Genomic DNA, 21,408 nt, shown 5'->3' with positions numbered 1-21,408 from the left:
GTTGTTTTTTAGTTTTTTTTTAAAGCTTTGGCAATACAAAATGTACTTTTGTCATGCCAATAAAGCGAACTGAATTGAACTGAATTGAGAGAGAGAGAGACGTCTAGGTTACGGATGTAACCTCCGTTCCCTGATGGAGGGAACAATACGTTGTGTCTAAGAAGCGAAACTAGGGGTCGAAGAAAATGTCTTAATGAAACAGACGCATTTCCCTCCCTTTATACCCGTATGTCCGGGGGCGGGACATGCAAATTCTGTCTGCCAATTTCTCATTGGCCTTTTCTCATAGAAGTTAGCGACAGATGGGGAACTAGACTAAGTAAACAGTTCACTATTTTTTTTCTGTTCTCCCTTTTAGATTTTTAGTTTTACCATATTTTCAATTTCCAATCAGCATAAATTTAAGATTGACATTTCTATGTAGATAGATATGATCAAAATTAAGTACATTAAGTACCAATCGGGCTAATCCGCCGAGAAGAGGGATAAATCTGAGCCAGATGCGGCAGTTCGGGAGAGAGAGTGAGACACACACACAGCTGCCGAGTGTGTATTTGTTTGTGTTTTTTTGAATCAATATATTACACACTGAACTACTGTCATGAACTATTCTGTGAGCCCCCCCATGTTGAAATCACCTTCTTCACTACATTTCCCAAGATGCACTGCTATCATCCTCATCTGTCCTGAGCAAAAGCCTTTCTTTTGTTATCATCTTCAATATTCCTAGTGCTATTTCTGTTTTTATATTTTTTTTCATTTTGAATAAACTTGTTTGGTTCAACAGCATTTCTCTCCGTGTTCATGTGCTGACAGAAGACTAGAACCAAATATGAACCCAGCAGAAAATCAGATCGAGGACAGTGATCTGGTGGATACATTTTATTCACAGAAAGAGAGATAGAGAGACACACATGCTTCTGTAAATTCTTAATTCTTGACCATAATGTTCACACAGATAAAAAGCTCATTATGGTCATGGACCTGAAGGTATGACTGCATTCTCTCATCTAAACTTATGGTTGTGAATCTCTCTCTCTCTCTCTCTCTCGTTTTGTCCGCTGGCTGACTCTCTTAGTTTGTGGCAGCTGCTACATAGTTTGCTGCTGTTGTGATCAAGCTGGAGTTTTCTCCCAAAATATGTCTTAATTTTTCAGGATTTGGTAATGGCATAAAATTGGTGCTATTTGTTGGAATTTTGTAATGTAGGCTGATCAAATATTGTGGTAGTGATCACAGTGCAGCAGGAAGTGTTCTTCTTTCTCCACCTCTCTCAGATAGCACAGTCTCTCTCTCTGGTGAATGCCGGGAGTTTAGGGAACGTGAGCATCTCATGGGTGAGAAGAGCATTTCTGGGGATAGTTTTCATTACTATTCTCGGTTATATTTATATATAATATATGAAGAGTAATAGGCATCAGGTGAAAGCTTTTTATGAAACAATTTTTAAGAACATGGACTTCAAGCTCTCATGTGAATAGAGACCTGTCTTACTCTGAACCCAGGAAAAACAATCTTTTTTTTTTACCTCTTTTTAATAATCCTTTACTTCCAGCAAAGGTGCTTAATACTAAAAGCCTTCAGAAAACAATGGCAAGATCTGGATGCACAAGGATAATGGACTTAAAAGATGACGATGAGTGGAAAAGCCCTCAGGAAATGTGCAATCTGACAGGAATTAAGTCTGTCAGATTTATGAAACATGTAATGGATGAGATTTTCTCTTTTTGTCCTTCTGTCTATTGACAAAAGTCAGGAGAAGAGGATTTGAATAAAGAAGAGAATGAGATGCAGGAGGACAATTTTCCTGAACTCAATGTTTCAGCTTTGGTGGAAGAGGAGCCACAAGAGGATTCAGTACTTTCTTTCTGGACTCCAGAGTTCCATGGCTTCAAAGAGACTTCAAAGAAAGCATTATATTTGACATGTGTAAAAGTTGCTCATGAATCAGGTTTGAAGGACTGTAAAGAAACAAAGTGGTCAGATTTGCTAGGACCAAACTCTTCTCCTAAAAGGTGCTGGAGGTCATTGTATAAATCTCCCATTGAAAAACGAACTGCAGATCTACAGTGGAGAATTATACATTGGGCAATAGATACAAACAGACACGTGGCACACATCAACCCCACTGTAGAAAAGAAATGTCCCTTTTGTGATCTAGAAGAATCAATTGATAATCTTTTTTTATATTGTTCAAGATTGAGAGGTTTAATTAAGATTTTTAGAAAGCTGGATTTGAAAACTTTTGTTTTTGGACCAAACTATAAGGCTTCAGACTGGGAAGAATGGGTTTAATTAACTATCTAATAGGTGAAACCAAATTGGCAACATGGGTAACAAGGAAAATAAACTTAAAAGAAGATGTTTTCTTTGATCCAGAGATAATTTTAAGAGCTTTAGTGGCTTCAAGGATCAGAGCTTTGTCTATTTTAAACTGACAAAAAATCTGGTTTGTTTTATGGAAACATGGGGTTTTAGTGATGTTTTGTGTACTATAGATTATGAGGAATACCTATTGCTTTGTGGTTGGTGTATTTTTAACTGTTGTGTTGTATTTCAATAATTTTTAAATCTTTACTTTTTACTTTTTTTTTGGTATATTGATATAGTTTTGTATGTGATGACGGTTGTTTAATTGCAAAGTAATGTTTTTTTGAAGGAAAACAAATGTGTTTGAATAAAGAGGTATAAACATATCTCTCTCTCTCTCTCTCTCTCTCTCTCTCTCTCTCTCTCTCTCTCTCTCTGAAATGGAAGCAAATTGCAATTACACCCATACATTTTCTTATACTTTCCTTATTTCAGTTGTATGACAATGTTTTTGCCCTCACTTATTTTGTCTAATCCTGAGATATGGCACTCACGATGTGTGTGTGTAATTTTTTTTTTAAAGCAATCCACTGTCAATCCATAAGAAACTGTGAATTCCATCATTAGGCAATGAATGTGTGGCTCCATGTGGCAGTAACAGTGTCACATTTAGAACAATTTAAAAGCAGCTGCTTCCGTTTTGCTGGTAAAATCTGTCTCTTTATGTAGCTAACACCCGTTTTAGCTATTAAATGCAGTTTCTCCAGTTCTCAATTTATAACACTGGCAAGAGGGGAAATAAAAGCTAAAATGGATGCAGCCTTATAGATTCAACTCAGCGCTTTTTAGATGCTATCTCTGCACAGAAATGTAAGCTAAAGCTGTGATGAATTACGGCTTAAGTTGTTCAACCCCGCCAACCTCCATCTGTCTCCATTCACTTCATAATGTACATATGTAAGCATGTATGTCAGTGTATTTTAACTACGCTACCCATTGTGAGCAGGCATCTATAGCCCACATAACACACACACACACACAAATATCCACTTTCTATGAATCAAGAGAGTTAACAATAAAATACAATAAATATAAAATGGAAAAGAACATCCTGAAAAAGAGGAAAATTTAACTAATGTTATTATAAAATGTGTTCCCTATCCGTCACTCACTCAACGTTTTACCGCTGTAGTGACACTAGGGGTCACTCTTGAGAGCCATTAAAGGGTCAATGGGAATTGGCCAGTGGTATTTGCATGCCCCTCCCCCAGACATACAGGTATTAAATGAGGGGACGTGCATACCACTCATTAGATTTTCTCTTCGGAGCCGAACGGTTGATGGTTCAAGCTGTTCAAGCGATTTCCATCCCTCACCTCTGCTGGATCCTTATGCCGCATTACAGTGGCTTTCTCCCATCTCTGCACTGGTGCACTGCAGAGATTTCCCCTGGGTGATTCAGCAGATCTAAAAGAGGGTATATTCCAAAGAGCAGTTTTCCCTCACAAAAGAGAATATATTCCTAAAAGAGCAACACACTTCGGAACGTCTTTTTTAAGAAACGTCTTTTAAGATCGACTGGTTGCAGTCGATACCTCTTGCCTTCTGATGGCCATGATTGCTGTCTTTCATGCCTGGGAGCTGATGCTTATGCTCAGATGGTCCAGCTAATTTGGAGTCGATACGAGCAGGCACAGGTAGACCTGTTTGCCACCTCAGAATCCTCCCATTGCCCACTCTTGTACGCCCTGACCAAGGCGCCCCTCAGCATAGATGCGCTCTGGATTTTGGATGGCCATCTGGATTTTGCAATTATGCTTTCCCACCAGTGAGCCTACTTGCACAGACCCTTTGCAAGGTCAGGGAGGACGAGGAGCAGGCCACCTTAGTGGCCAACAACTGGCCCACAAATACTTGGTTCTCGGACCTGAATTTCCCTGAGGAAGGACCTTCTTTCTCAGGGACGGGGCACCGTCTGGCACCCACGACCAGACCTCTGGAACCTCCATGTCTGGCCCCTGGATGCGACGCGAATGACCTCAGTGGCCTACCACCCACCTTGGTAGATACCATCACTCAGGCCCCTACTGGATCATCGATGCCATAGCCGTCGCCTACCAGGCTCGGCACATGCCGCACCCTGCAGGGCTACGAGCCCATTCCACCAGGAGCATGGTGGCCTATTGGGCTCTGACCAGTGGTGCCTCCCTAGCTACACCCAACACCTTTGTGAGATTTTACAATCTCCAGTGTCACTACATCGACACAACACACAACACCGAGTGAGTGACTGATAGGGAACGTCCTGGATACTTTAGTAACATCCGTTCCCTGATGGAGGGAACGAGACGTTGTGTCCCTCCTGCCACAATGCTGATCTACCGCTGAAATGGCTGGGACCTTATTCTCGGCTCCTCAGCACAAACCCTAATGAGTGGTTACGGAAGTAACCAGGACAATTTGGCTTTACAATATTCAGATTTAAAACAATATATTTAGGGATACATTTATAAATATACAGGATTTATAATTATATATTTGTATTTGCAAATATATTTACATTAAAAAATATATATATTTAGATTTACAACTTTATTTTCAGGATTTATAACTATACATACAGAGCTGTATATTCAAATTTATGCTACATATAATATAATATAATATAATATAATGGACATTATAATATACATTGTTAAACCATGTTTTTGGAATTGTGCCATTACAATACATTCTCCACGGTTGGGGAGTAAAAGGGATGTAACGGGATTACATATTTAAAATACAAAATAAAAATAACTGTATTCCACCACAGTTAGAATTTAAATCATTGGTAATTACAATACAGTTACATTCAAAAAGTATTTTGATTACTGAATAGATTACTTTGCATTTTATTGTCATTTGTTTCATTTAATATTTATTCCTTAAGATGAAAACCATTTATACATATAAATGATGCATTCCAAAGCGTGAAACACTTGAACAGCGGTGAAACACTGTCTTATGATGTGTTACATTCATACGAGCAGACAGAAAAGTAAGTTTGGAGCAGAAGAAATAGAAATAAACGTTGTGTAAATTGCCAGATTTATGCTAAGCTAAAATGCTATTTCTAGCCATTTTACATGCACGTTAACAGGGGTGTATAGTAACGAATTACAAATACTCACGTTACTGTTGTTAACGACTTTTTCTGAATAATTGTACTTTTTTAAGTAGTTTAAAAATTATATACTTTTACTTTAACTCGAGAACATTTTAAGTGCTGTAACTGTACTTTTACAGCACTATTTTCCTACAGTCCTACAGTCTGTGTTCGCTACTTCCCTGTCCTGAATTTATTTTTATCTATCAACATGATTGGCTAGGGAGAGTCTCTTGACTACCATCCAATCAAATCACACGTAAAAAACTTGAACGGCAGCCTCAGATCTGGCACCGTTTTTTATGGATGCCTCAAGCACAGTTCAACACCTGAATATCACAGCTGCATCTGGAAGGGCTTTTCGTGGTGAAAAAGGCCAATTGCTTGATGTGAGTTTAATTTGCTCAAGCCAGATATCAGCATTAATCCTGCCTCTATTTTGAAGAAACATATCGAGGTAAATTTTATATTTCTGCTTACTAGATTCTGTGTATTTAATGTAGCCTGTAAATTAATTCACTATCTATCACTGGGATTATTGGGTCGATTGTGAGAGATTAAGGCAATGTAATCAATAGGGCTGGGCAATATAACAATCATGATGTTTATTATTGATGATAAACTTTTGAGTAATTTTCTGTGATAAGCCTATGATCTACATCTAGAACGGGGGTTGTAATTACATCGATCATGATAACAAGACAACCACTGGTTGGTTGTTCTAGATAAAATATAAAAGATTGACTTTTTATTTCCTGACGTCTGTTGCTGTGTGCTGTTTGACAGCCGTTAATGTTTGTGCACTATTGCGGTTATGCGTCTAAATGATCAAATACACTTTATAATTCCAATGCCCGTCTTGATGAAGCATTAATGTAAACACAGTTGATTTGGTCGAAAGTGAACGTTTGTTTTTGGACACATCAAATGTTGGACATAAAGTGTACATGTAACCAAATTGAGCACTGTCTAGTAGGCTATGTCATATATTAATCAAACAACAATAATAAGGAAACGATGAAAGCCACTCACTACTTTTGGCTGAATATCTTGAATAGCTTTAAAAGTATTCATGTAATATAATACATTTTATAATAATATTTTTTTATATTATTGTTAGGTTTTTTATAATACTGACCCCTGATGTAGAGAGAATGTTATTATGTATAATAAATTACCAGGTAAGTAGAGATGATAAAATAATTTAAAGTAGCCTAATCCATGTGACTCCAGTGGTTAAATCCATGTCTTCGGAAGTGATATGACAGGTATGGGTGAGAAACAGATCAATGTTTAATTACATTTTTGCTAGAAATTATTCTCCCTGCCCAGTAGATGGCGATATGCATGAAGAATGTGAATCACCAAAAACAAAAGAAGAACGTTAAAGTGAAAATTGACATGACGGGGAGGAGAATTTCTAGCAAAAATGGCTACGTGCAGTCCGAATGCATCTGTTCCTACACTCACAGTAGCTTGCCTACACCTGCATCGGCAGTTAACTTAACACAATTTAGTCATGTGGCATTTTGTATAGGGACCCCCTAGTGTCACTATATCGACACAACGTCAAGTGAGTGACAGAAGGTTAACATCTCGGTTACTGTCGTAACCTCCATTCCCTGATGGAGGGAACGAGACTTTGTGTCCCTTTTGCCACAGGCTGTACTACACCGCTATAATGGCTGGGACCTTGTCTTGGCTCCTCCATTACAGTAACCAAAAAATGTTTATTATAAAAGGGCATAGCTTTTGCTCAGTACTCAGTACTCAATACTCACTACTCATGTGTACTTCTAAATGAGCTACACTTTTACTCTTACTTGAGAGGTTTTTAGGACAGGTACTTTTACTCTACTCAAACACATTTTTTTTTAAGAAGTAACAGTACTTTTACTTGAGTATTATTTTTCAGTACTCTTTCCACCCTTGCATGTTACCAGGAACGATCATATTTTTTTTATCAAGAAAATTCACATTGGATCATAATTTCTTTTTTCTAGTAAGACCTTTGATAATTAGGGCAAAAAATCTTATTCTTGATAATAATTTCTGTATTGTTTTCCTGTAAAAATATCTATAAATCCTTAAACCAAGATCTATTTGATGTACAGTATCTTGTTGTAGAAACAACACTGCATAAGATTTTTAGGTTTTTCAGAGAATGTATCTTTAACATATGTGTTTTGTCATACTGTACTGGCAGTATAGTAAAAACAAGTGAAAATATCTACCAGTGCTGAAGAAGTAATCCGAAGCATTTAGAATATGTTAGTGACCTTGTGTAATCTAACGGAATATGTTAAAAATTAAATTTAACAGCATGTATTCTGTAATTTGTAGTGGAATAAATTCAATGCCATTAGTAATCATTCAGTAGTACCATGGTTTATATTAAAGTAGCATCATACTATTATCTGATATCATCATTATACCATGGTATCGCCACAGTACATTTTGTAAGACACCTTTTGAGTTATCGTGCCACAGGATATTGCACTCTAACATCAGTACACACCAAATTGTACTTTTATTTAAAACATTTTTTAAAAACATTTAAATGCAATTGCAAATCAACCTGACTGTTGTCCCTAAGTGAGGCAATTCAACAAATCAAGCTTAATTAATTTAGCAATATAAAAACCTTTAAACCATATTGATTTGTTTTTACAATACTGACATGATTTAATTTGATTTAATATAAAACTGCATTTGAGCGTAATAATACTGCAGGCTAAGATACCATTAGTGATTGCTCTCCATTGCTCTCCCCACCCCCTTTGCCATAACCCTTGGATTTCCACATTCACATTCAATCATCCACAGGTGTCCTTTCATTCCATTTGTGTGTAATCTGGAACCATCATCTTCAGCATTCTCTCTCTCTCTCTCTCTCTCTCTCTCTCTCTCTCTCTCTCGCTCTCTCTCTCACTATCTCTCTCGCTCGCTGTCACTCTGGTGCACACTGGGAGCAGAACTGTGTGAGAGATGGCTGCGCTGGTGAGAGCGTATACTTTTAGGGTGGTTTTCTTTGGTTAGTTTTTTCCCCTCGTTAGCCTTTCAAACTCATGTTTAAGTATTTATTTTGACGAATACTCCATGTTTCGCATGTAGCGTGGTTTTTGGAGACCAGTATAGCGTCAGTCACTGACTCTTCGTATTGCATGTAGGTGTGTGCCAGAGCCCATTGTAACTGCTCATGGCAGTAAGCGAGCAGGTCGGATTTGAAAATATCACTTCAGACTCACATTTGAATAAAGGGATCGTTGTGCTTTTAAAAACTGAAAACCTTGTGAATCAGTTGACTATGAGCAGAATATATGTCAATGGAGTTTTCATTCCCGTTACCACGCTGTCCGCTCCAGCAACTAAAATTACAGTTTCAAATGTACTGCCATTCATCTCAAATGAAGTCATTACAAAGGAAGTAGATTTGGAAAAATCGCAAGTCTTATGAGGATGATTCTTTAGGCTGTAAAAACACAGTTTCAAAGCATATACTTTCTTTCAGGCGTCAGATGAACTTGTTTTTGAATTCCCCTGAGCGAACTTTTGAAGTTTTGTTTCGTGTAAAACATGGAGAGAATTCCTATGTAGTATACTCGAGCACAATGAATCTGAAATGTTTTGAATGCAGGGATGTAGGGCATAAATGCTTTTCATGTCCACACAAAGAAGCAAATGGAATCAAAGAGCAACGGTCATCTACATCTAATGCTGAGATACACATTGCTGAGGATACAGAAGAGAACGAAGGATCTAACAGAACTGAAGAGCAGATTAAAGGGAACACAGAGGAAGCAAAAGGGCTCCATGTGGTGAGTGATGAACAACCTGGCTGCAGTAGTGCCACAAGTATGAGAGATGATGAGGATGATGAACATCAACTTTTCTCTGAGAAAGACCTTTATACTGTTGAACAAATCAATGTGTTCTTGGATGAAACAAAATAAAAATCTGGTGTTGAAGTCAGTGGTTATTTTCCTGACATGGAAAAAAGTTTTTCCTCAGTTGCATGGGCAGGGAAAGTGAGCATTTATAAGGATCTAACTCAACAGAAAAGTTACTGGCTTAAAACAAAACAAAAAACAACCGAAGGGACAGGAAGACGAGTGATTTACCATCACATATTGTAAATGTTAAACAGCTGAGTGTTATATTTCTACTAGAGTCTCATAGTGATCAAATTAATGAAGTGGACTGGGGCTTGTGGTGAACAGGAGATACATTTCACAGCCATGGGACTAACTTAAGTGCTGGAGTTGCAGTGCTTTTTTCAACAGCTGTAAATCAAAAATATTATCAAAAGAAGAGAATGAACCAGGTAGATTGTTGATGGTGAGGGCTGAAATTAATACTTTTATCTTTTTCTGAATATCTATACTCCAAACACTGGACAAGAAAGGATACATTTATTCAATAATTTAGAGCACGTATTAAGACAACAGCAAGGTAGAGATTTTATTGTGTTGGATGGTGATTGGAATTGTACATTAGATTTCACAGCAGATTGAAATGGACAAGAACCACATGCTCAGTCAGCTAAGTGCTTAGCTAATATTATTGAAATATTCAACCTCTCAGATGTGTGGAGAGAAAAGAATCTGTCAACACAATAATACACTTGGGTGAAGGTTAATAAAGGTAGGATTTCTGCAGCATGCCTGGACACGTTTTATTCATCATATAACATGAAATAGCCTTTTACATTCAGAGATTATTCCCATGTCTTTGTCCGACCATAAATTAATAACATTTGATTATATTTTTATAGTAAGAAATCACAAAAGTTTTTATTGTCATTTTAATACAAAGCTTTTATATTAATTTTTTTTTCATATAAAAAGAAAATAAATTATTTTTATTGAAAGAAATATGATGGTTTATAATTCTGTTAATTTATAAGAATTATAGACTGCCAAGAAACAAAAGCTGAATTCAGTTTTCAATTAAAAGGTTAAAGGAGCTCTTATTAGTAGTAGGTTTCCAGATGCAGCGTCAGCCGAATTTGCCGGGGCTTCAGCCCCGAATGTTTTGAGTGTAGCCCCGAATGTATTTTGAAAAGTTGACTGACAAATATGAAATTGGACAATAGCCTATGTAAACCCCCGAAATCATAAGTTGCCTTATTTCATTGTGCTTTGGCTTTGCACATACTGCATACAGCCTGTAAAAATAGACATCTTAAAAATAATCTAGCCTATAGAATAAGTTTCTTTGCTGTTGGTAGCCTATGGGCTACTCCGTTTCTTCCTCTCTGTTGAATATGCAGCAGGTAGGGGAGGAGCTAGCACAGTCGTTGACATCAACTAACGTTACTTAGTGGCGAGTTAGCAGGAAAGACAGCAAAAATAAAGCAAATTAGGCTTTAGGGATTTTTCCGAAATAAGTCAGTGGATAAGAATTCAAATTTTTTTTTGGTCCTTAAAGTCTGAAGATCATCATCTGGCTGGCTTTCACCCACAGTAGGCTAGTTATTACCATAGGCTACGTTAGCACTTGGACCAGCATGCTTATCATCGCATTTGAATATAAACAACGGCTACACATTTCGAGATAAGTATGCCCATTTCTAGAAATGTGTAGGCTACATAACCTTGCTGTAGGTAGCCAGAAACACTAATTTTATCGCACTGCACTTAATACTTTCCTTGTGTTGTTTTCTCTAATGATAACCAATAAGCATTAACATAAAATGTATGTGTGACTTGTTTTGTGATATTAGTTTTTCAGTAAATATACACTTTGATTTGATTAAATGGTTTTGTAGAGTGTAGCAAAGATGAGCAACAGACTGAGGAGCAGCAGCAGCAGCTGTGCCAGAATCAGGCATGGAAACTGGGAACAATTAATCAGTCACTTTACTTTAGAGAAAGTTAAAAGTGAAACATTGTTTATCTCAATGATCCTAATGAAAGGATTTTGACAGATGAACATTGAGAATGATATACAGTTCGATGCCATGGTGTGTCAATGAACTTAGACTAAAGTCTTTCATGTATTGATTTAACTTCGGATCTTATACATCATTTTGACTATTTATGTCAAAAAATATAAATTATTTATATTTAATATTTTTTTACTTCACTTTACTCACTATATCATAACTATTTTGTGATGTGGTAATGTACATGAAAATTCAAGAATCATGATAGATCTTAGGGCAATCCCACTGATCTGCTCTTCCCAATACATTTACTTCAATGGTATTAGTATACAATTTGAAATATGTAACACTTGATGAATTAGTTGTTTGAAGCTGATTTGCAATAAGTCATGTGCTGTATATGTTCTTTTGCATCACAGATGATTCAGGGAGGAGAGAGCATGAGTTAGTCGAGGATAGTAATAGAGAGAGAGAGAGAGACAACATTAATTGATGAGAGAGACAACAGCAAGTGATGAGAGAGTGAAATATAACAAGTAATGTTATACTTGGACACCAGATAGACAGCAAGAGGTGAATAGTGTATGTTGTATGTTGAATGTGTGTGTGTGTGTGTTGAGAGAGAGAGTATATGTATGTATGTGTGTGACTGTGTGTACATAATGTTAAACTAATGTTAACATTAAACACCTTTTGTCTCTCTGGTAGCTTTCTGGTGGAACGAGAGTGAAAAAGACAGCAACACTTGATGAGATGGGAGAGCGACAGGAGCAGGTGAAAATAGATTGACTGAACTCTCTAGGACAGTTGTTTTGTTGACTTAAAATGTAATATACCAATACACAACAGTTCATATTATGTTCTACTAAAGTCTCACACAATTAAGATGTACTTTGTCTGAAAGTAAAGTGTTTCTATCACTAAAAGATTTGGATGGGCCAACTGCCTATTTTTTTTTAATTTGGAGCAAAAAACTGCACTGGAAAAACAAATGTATGGTCTGAAAGATAATGGACAATCGACATGACACCACTGACCCTAGAGAAATGCTTAGAATTGCAGTGGACTTTTACTCAAATGTATATGCTGTTGAAGAAACAGAGATGAGCTATTGCAGAATCTCCCCTGCTTAACCTCTGAAAAGATGCAAGCTCTAGAGACTGAAATTACATTTCAGGAAGTGACTGCTGCTGTTATGGGCCATTCTTCAGGCTGCTCACCAGACTGGATGGACTCCCTGCTGAGTTTTTATAAGAACGTTTGGACTACTATTGGACATTGTTTTTTTAGGTATTGCAAGAATGTTTTCATGTAGGAGTTCTTCCAAGGAGTAGTTTTAACACGGCTACCTAAGAAGGGTGACCTTCCCATACTGACGAACTGGAGACCAATTGCAGTTTTGTGCTCAGAATATAAGATTTTATGTATATGCATTGTTAATAGGTTAAACGATGAATTACACAAAATTATAAATACTGATCAGTCATTCTTTGTGAAAGATAGATCTATTAAAGACCATCTCTATTTGGTTTGTGATATGATCGATTATGCCTTCAATAATAACATTAATATGGGTAATTTGTCATTTGACCAAGACAAAGCATTTGATAGAATTAACCATATTTTTCTTTTTCAGTGTTGAAGGTTTTTGATTTTGGTGATAAATTAATTTAAATGATAAAATTACTGTATAATGAGGTTACATGTATGGTAAAGATGCCAGGTGGTCTTAGTACCCCTATTAAAGTGCATAGGGGAATAAGGCAGGGTTGTCCCTGATCTGGCCAGCTTCACAGTATTGTCATCCAACCTCTTTTGTGCCATTTAAGAAAAAAGTGAATGGGTTTACAGGTAAATGAGTCAGCTTTACATCAGAAGATAAAGTTTTAGCATATGCTGATGATGTAACAGTGTTCATAAGGAATAATAGATATGTTCATTTATTAAGTAGGGCTATAGAGTGTTATGGAAAGGCCTCAACAGCCAAAGTGAATTGGGGTAAAAGTGATGCCTTATGGTGTTGCTTAGATGTTACAGGTCCTCTGTTTCCTGATGGTTTCAAGTGGGGAGGAACTGGGTTTTAAATATTTAGTGTTTTTAGGAAGAGAGGAATATAAAAGACAGAACTGGGAGGGATTAGAGGAGAAGGTGTGTGCTCGGCTGTCTAATTGCCATTGGTTGGTACCCCAGTTATCCTACAGGGGAAGAGTCTTGATATGTAACCTGGTTTCATCATCTTTATGACACAAAATGGCTATTCTTGAGCCTGCAGAAGAACTGTTGAAAAATATCAAAAAGTGTTTAGTCACTTTTTTCTGGTCCAGACAACACTTGGTAAAGGCTTTTGTATTGTATCTGCCTAAACAGGGAGGGCAAGGATTAGTAGACATTAAGAGTAAAGTGATGGCTTTCAGATTTCAGACAGCTCAAAAATTTGTCTGGACTGAAATCTTTTTATAGGACGATGCTGAAAGAATGGAGAATCTTTAATCTTTCACGAGAACCCAAGGGTGTCAGAGATTTTTGGCTGAGTGAAGAGCCACTAATGTACAATCCTGAGTCGGTTTTGAATATCTTGCAGTCAGCACATCTGAAAAAGCTCTGCTAAATGTGGGAAGAAGAAAAATTGGAGATTTAATTACAATTGATGGATGTCTGCTGAGAATCTAGCTCTTAAGCTTGGAATGAAGTCGGTTCATACTGCGCAAAAATTGTTGACTGAGATTTTTGAGTTTCTCTCATCAGATCATACTTTTTCCAAAGACAAATGATGCACACAATTTTCCAGAGTTAAGAATTTCAGCAACTGTTGGAACATAGCAAGAAACAGAAGTGAACTTGCTATCTTTTGAAACACAGCAACTAGGACTCTTAAGTGAGACCCTGAAAAAAGCACTTAACATAATATGTGTCAAGGTGTCACATCTTCATTCAGTGGAAAGCCTTAAAGAATCTAAATGGCAACATATGTTTGGATCAGATTTTTCCCCTGAAGGTAGCTGGAGTACTTTGTACAAAAACCCCATTGAAAAAAGGACTGGTGACTTCCAGTGGTGGGTTGTAATAGCTACAAACAGACACAGAGCACACCTTGATCCAAATATAGAGCAGGGTTGTCCTTTTTGTGATTATCAAGAAACATTGTATAATTTATTTCTAAATTGTGAAAAGTTAGGACCCCCAATTCAAAAATTAGAGTGGTGTGAACGATTGAAAGAAGTTTTTTCTCAAAAGCTTTTCATTTATGATCCGAAATACAAGCTTAATAAAAGAGAAGTATATATTTTACTTAATTATTTATTTGGTGAAGCAAAATTGGCTATATGGTTATCTTGTAAAGGAAGAATCACGGGTAATGGGTTGACTTATGTAATATCAATTATTAAGGGTTTGATAAAATCTAGTTTGAAAATAGAGCATGCATATTATGATCTAACTGGTGGTATAAAAACCTTTAAATGTATATGGGGGATAAACAATTGTATTTGTGAGATATTAGATGATGGTCTTATACACATCTATGTTTAATGGAATTAAAAAAAAAAAAAAAAATGTATGTACATTTTAAACATGATGGTGAATTTATCCATACATTTGGCTGTGCGTTTACATATTTAAAATGTATTATATATTTTTTTTAAAGTAATACGTTAATGGAACTATGTTTATTAAAGAGTTTTTAAAGTCAAGTCTCTCTCTCTCGCTTTCTCTCTTTCTCTGTCTGTCTCTTCCTGTCTAATGTTCAGAGCTGTGATTCTTTACCAACACAGCCCTGGCATTGTTCTGCTTTTCTCCTCTCACACTCGTCTTTCACTGCGTTGCCTCACTCCGTTCTTCTCTTCATCCCTGATCGTCTTCAGATGACCTGCCATGAGATGACAGACTGACAGATGTGTGACAGGAGCAGTATGGCAATGATAGTGGTGTTCATCACTACAAGAATGCTGTAATACAGTGGGAGAAAAACGGACACAAAGTTAAAGGGATAGTTCACACAAAAATGGAAATCCTCTCACCATTTACTCACCCTCATGAAATCCCATGTGTGTATGGCTGTCTTTCTTCGGCAGAACACATTTGGTGAAAAACAGAAAATATCTCAGCTCAGTAGGTCCATAAAATGCAATCCCTCTAAAGTCCAATGTGACTGCAACTTTAGTCATGACTCTCATCCTCTTTTCTAATTGGTGAGTCATTTGACTTTTTGACATTTTTTAAAAGCATTATTGCCTAATTGATAACATAATGATAATAATAATAAGCAGTTTACATAAGGAAGTGCCAATGACAATAATGTCATAGCTGCTGCAGATATCGTAACATGGTGTAATTTGTCTCTGATTAATGATGTTTGTCTGATAAGTTACTTTATATTTGGAGAAAGATATTTAGCTTTATTGTATGTGATTGCTGAATCATACATTTTAGAGTCACATGCCATAAACTTATGTTCACACCAGCTGATGTCACATGAGTAAGCAAAATCATAAGCACATGATATGGTATGAAACTTTGATTGACAGCTCTATATGGAGCATGTAGCTAATCGAGAAAATTCAATTCATGTTTATCTATGTAATATTAGACATGTCACTATATCTACAATTCACTTTACTGAAACTGTTTGAGGATGAAATCATATACAAAATAGTTTCGTTAACAAATTAGGTACTGTTTAGAAACAAGATAAGGGGCAGAAAAAGCATTACATATGAAATTAACTTAAACCTTTGTACAGGTGAAACTCGAAAAATTAGAATATCGTGCAAAAGTTCATTAATTTCAGTAATTCAACTTAAAAGGTGAAACTAATATATTATATAGACTCATTACAAGCAAAATAAGATATTTCAAGCCTTTATTTGATATAATTTTGATGATTATGGCTTACAGCTTATGAAAACCCCAAATTCAGAATCTCAGAAAATTAGAATATTGTGAAAAGGTTCAGTATTGTAGGCTCAAAGTGTCACAATCTAATCAGCTAAACACCTGCAAAGGGTTCCTGAGCCTTTAAATGGTCTCTCAGTCTGGTTCAGTTGAATTCACAATCATGGGGAAGACTGCTGACCTGACAGTTGTGCAGAAAACCATCATTGACACCCTCCACAAGGAGGGAAAGCCTCAAAAGGTAATTGCAAAAGAAGTTGGATGTTCTCAAAGTGCTGTATCAAATCACATTAATAGAAAGTTAAGTGGAAGGGAAAAGTGTGGAAGAAAAAGGTGCACTAGCAGCAGGGATGACCGTAGCCTGGAGAGGATTGTCAGGAAAAGGCCATTCAAATGTGTGGGGGAGCTTCACAAGGAGTGGACTGAGGCTGGAGTTACTGCATCAAGAGCCACCACACACAGACGGGTCCTGGACATGGGCTTCAAATGTCAAACGTCTTACCTGGGCTAAAGAAAAAAAGAACTGGTCTGTTGCTCAGTGGTCCAAAGTCCTCTTTTCTGATGAGAGCAAATTTTGCATCTCATTTGGAAACCAAGGTCCCAGAGTCTGGAGGAAGAATGGAGAGGCACACAATCCAAGATGCTTGAAGTCCAGTGTGAAGTTTCCACAGTCTGTGTTGGTTTGGGGAGCCATGTCATCGGCTGGTGTTGGTCCACTGTGCTTTATTAAGTCCAGAGTCAACGCAGCCGTCTACCGGGACATTTTAGAGCACTTCATGCTTCCTTCAGCAGACAAGCTTTATGGAGATGCTGACTTCATTTTCCAGCAGGACTTGGCACCTGCCCACACTGCCAAAAGTACCAAAACCTGGTTCAATGACCATGGTATTACTGTGCTTGATTGGCCAGCAAACTCGCCTGACCTGAACCCCATAGAGAATCTATGGGGCATTGCTAAGAGAAAGATGAGAGACATGAGACCAAACAATGCAGAAGAGCTGAAAGCCGCTATTGAAGCATCTTGGTCTTCCATAACACCTCAGCAGTGCCACAGGCTGATAGCATCCATGCCACACCGCATTGAGGCAGTAATTAATGCAAAAGGGGCCCAAACCAAGTACTGAGTACATATGCATGATTATACTTTTCAGAGGGCCGACATTTCTGTATTTAAAAACCTTTTTTTTATTGATTTCATGTAATATTCTAATTTTCTGAGATTCTGAATTTGGGGTTTTCATAAGCTGTAAGCCATAATCATCAATATTATATCAAATAAAGGCTTGATATATCTTACTTTGCTTGTAATGAGTCTATATAATATATTAGTTTCACCTTTTAAGTTGAATTACTGAAATTAATGAACTTTTGCACGATATTCTAACTTTTCGAGTTTCACCTGTATTTCGCAAATGGTGCACCTTCTATTGATTCTTTTATTGTTTTTGTATTACCCTTACCCTTTTCCTCGTGGGCACAGTTGGCTGGTCCCCACAATGTCTGTGATTTCAGGTTTTACTATCCTTGTGGGGTCAACCTGACCCAAACACACACACACACACACACACACACACACACACACAGACACACACAAAACGTTTTTATCATTGTTTTATCATTGTGGGGACTCTCCATAGACTTCCATGCATTTTATGGATTTTATACAGATCTAACGATAATTTCTATGCCCTGACCCTAACCTACCCCTAAACATAACTCTCAAAGAAACCTTTTTTTGCATTTTTACAGTACATTGTTTTGTATGTTTAATAAGCCATTTCTTTCATATGGCTGGGCCATACAAGGTAGGTGATCTCAGGATTTACTATCCTTGTGGGGACATTTGGTCCCCACAATGTAGTATAAACATGTATACACACACACACACACACACACACACACTCACACACACATGATCAAAGTCTTTATTAATACTATCTAGTCACAGCTAATTCATCAATTTATATGTATGTATGCAAAGACCCACCATCATTTTCCAACAATGCTAGCGTAAGAAGAATCAGTGGGTTAATTCAGATCTTTTACACTCAAACTCCAGCATGGCCTTGATTCACGACTTCAGCTTTTGTCACACATGAGGGAATTTGAGAAATAAAAAGATGTTAATAAATGCATAATTCAATGTGAAAATGTGCTCACGGGGACAGCCAGACAGTGCGTATCCTACGTGGTATTCAAAAAGTAGGTTGGTTTCACAGGGGTTTCAAAATAGGTTTTATGATCATTGTTGTTTGTATGCAAATTCCATGACATTGAACTGAAACAGTGTGATTGCAAAGGCAACGCTTTGATGGATATCTCAAAGCTTTCTCAATGAAAGGCGAGAGGGGGCGGGGCATCTATTAGGACACGGACAATGGAGGAGAAGCCACTCAGTGAATGAATGCTGTTTTGTTAACTTAAATGTTTGTATAAAAGACTCCAAAGTGAAGCATTTACATGACATTGACACTGAAGTAAACACGTTATTCTCTGATTTGATGTCAAACCATGAAGAGGCATGCTCACAACACTTCTGCACATTGGATAATGCAGTAAGAAGACTGGCAATCGGTTAATTCTTACACCGTTTATCATCTTAGGACCTTACACCCATAAAGGGATGCTGTTTACATGAACACACATTATCGCCTTATTAAGGAAAATTGGTTTAAGAATGTGCATGTAAACGGGCTTACTGTCTCAACCAACGGTATGAGTTTGGGGCAGGACTACCTGTTTAAAATGGAAAAATGGAAGCAAGAGGTAGGGTTTGAAACTTGTTTGAAAATACTATTTTGGTGTCACTAGTGATGCAGAAACTACACACTTAAACTTTAACACCATGTTTCCATGCACAGTTGTAATCAAGCAACAGTGTTCATCTGTCTGTCACATGGCACAATGTTTAATTGAATATTTCAATGAAGTATGTCAAATATGCTAGGTTAAACACACGTTGCATGTTACCTCTGTCTTTTAACGCATACACATAACACTGAGGTCAGATTGTGTTCAGATTAATATTGTTAGCACAGATTGTGTGCATTAAAACATACTGATGAATTTGTTGGGCAAAATTACAAAATTGACAGATTCTGAGTGGCCTTCCCTCAGATCAATAAGGGATAGATTTCAGTTTTTAAATTATTTCGTCATATTTGCAGACATTCCTGTATCAGCATATTTCAAAGACGGATAATAATTTTCACATTGGCCAACCTGAAACTGCAATAAACACACACCCAAACACACCCAGCACACCTCTTGGTGACAAGCTATGAGCTGAAACACACTCAACATTTGTCTACTCTGTATGTACAATAGCAAACAAACAGGCTGGGGATTCAGACAAAGGTGAAATGCAACCAATAGCTACAAAAAGACAGAGGCACACTCTCTGTAAAGTCAAGGGGTGGAGGTGAGCAACCCAATGCTGTTGTTACGCCAACATTGCAGACCTGAATCTTGATTCGTCACAGAGTGATGCATCAGTTCTTATAGTTCATCCTCTCTCTCTGCTTCTGTTAAGTTTCTGTTGTCAGACACAACATATTATTGATGCACTGATGATTGCCTTGGTATTCGAAAATTGTAACATACTCTACTCTTCTTGTGTTTAGTGACAACATTGGGAAATTGCTTGGTCATGAACCGTATAAAAATGCTTTCAATTATACTGAAAAACATGTTAACTTACTTGTGCTTCATGTGGTAACATCTTAAGTAAATGCATTTATTCAAGTCAAAAATATTACTTAACATGATTGAATCAACTGGAATACATTACAATACAACAACAAAACAAATTTTAAGGGTTAAATCAGGTACAAACAGCTTCTTAAGGTAAAAATAGCAGGTTACCACTTTTTGCAGTGTACAGAAGAATCATTCAAATTGATCCAATTATATTACACCAGAGTTTTGGTGTCAGTATTGCAGTAACCGTGCTGTACCTCTTGGCTTCTCTGACACAATATGAGCATTATTTCCCAGCCCACATCCATCCTGGGTTTTCAGTTAAGCCCTAAACTATCAGCACATAGCGATAAGAGAGCTAGACACTCCCTGAACACCAAATCCCAGAGAGCAGAGCGTATAGTGTTAATCCTGCGAAGAAAGAATTAATGTACGGAGGTTTGAAACAATAACATTATTATCTTTCCTTTAGTTTGATGCTTGCTCTATTTATTCTCATCCACCAGAGACTTCCACAAACAAAGAGTTCAACTGTGCCATGTGGCTTTTCTAAAAGCAAGCCAATTGTAGAAATCGGCACAGATTACTTTAGAGGAGAACTCTAGAGACTTAATGCTCTCTCCCAGCCAACAGATTCATAATACTTGGGTCATTTTATTTCTTTCATCTAGGCCATTCCACGAAAATATTACATATTCAAAGGTATGCTTGAAGTATGTGAAATGAATACTGGTGGTTGAGTAGGTTGAGACAAACAATTGGAAATGTTAATCCACGTTTCACCCAAGGTCAAGATCTGGTGAAATCATGTTTTGTTTGTGTGACACATCAGAAGTACACAATTCATATTTCCAGAAGCTTTTCCTAGTCATTGATTTTAAGGACTTAATTTAACTCATAACCTCCCTGAAACTCATAAGCTCTCTGATTATTCATCACAAAATCTTTGAAACCTTTATAGATACCTCTTTCATTCTTTTTCTATCATTTATTACTTCAAAAAGGAGGGAAATATACAGAAGAATGTGGAGACGAAAAGAAGAACAGTGAAGATTCCCTCCTTAGTGCTGGAAGGAAGCACTGTTGAGAGACCACCATATAGATCCTCCACTCCTTCACAACATGGAAAAACAAGAAAGTGCACAAAACATCAAATCTCAGCATGCTGTCAAAGAAGTGAATGTTTGTACAGCCTGCACGATGATCTTCAGATAAACTTGAGGAAAGTGAGGAACCCTCTTTGCATAATTATTCACTTCCTCTTTTGTTTCTCCTCAAATGCCAAAGTTTGCAGATGGTACATAATTTAGTTGAACTTTGCCTTACTGAAATAGACAACAAATGATTTGGAAAAATAGACCTCTAGGCATTCATACAGCTACATTTAACAGCTGCCACTAGAAACTACAGAATAATATACCAAATATTATTTATTTAGAACATTGAATTTATGAGGCCCTATGAACATACACAA

Source organism: Xyrauchen texanus, chromosome 18, assembly GCF_025860055.1.
Source record: "Xyrauchen texanus isolate HMW12.3.18 chromosome 18, RBS_HiC_50CHRs, whole genome shotgun sequence".
In the NCBI taxonomy this organism is placed as follows: domain Eukaryota; kingdom Metazoa; phylum Chordata; class Actinopteri; order Cypriniformes; family Catostomidae; genus Xyrauchen; species Xyrauchen texanus.
The sequence above is the reverse complement of the archived record's forward strand: the minus strand, read 5'-3'. Positions refer to the sequence as shown.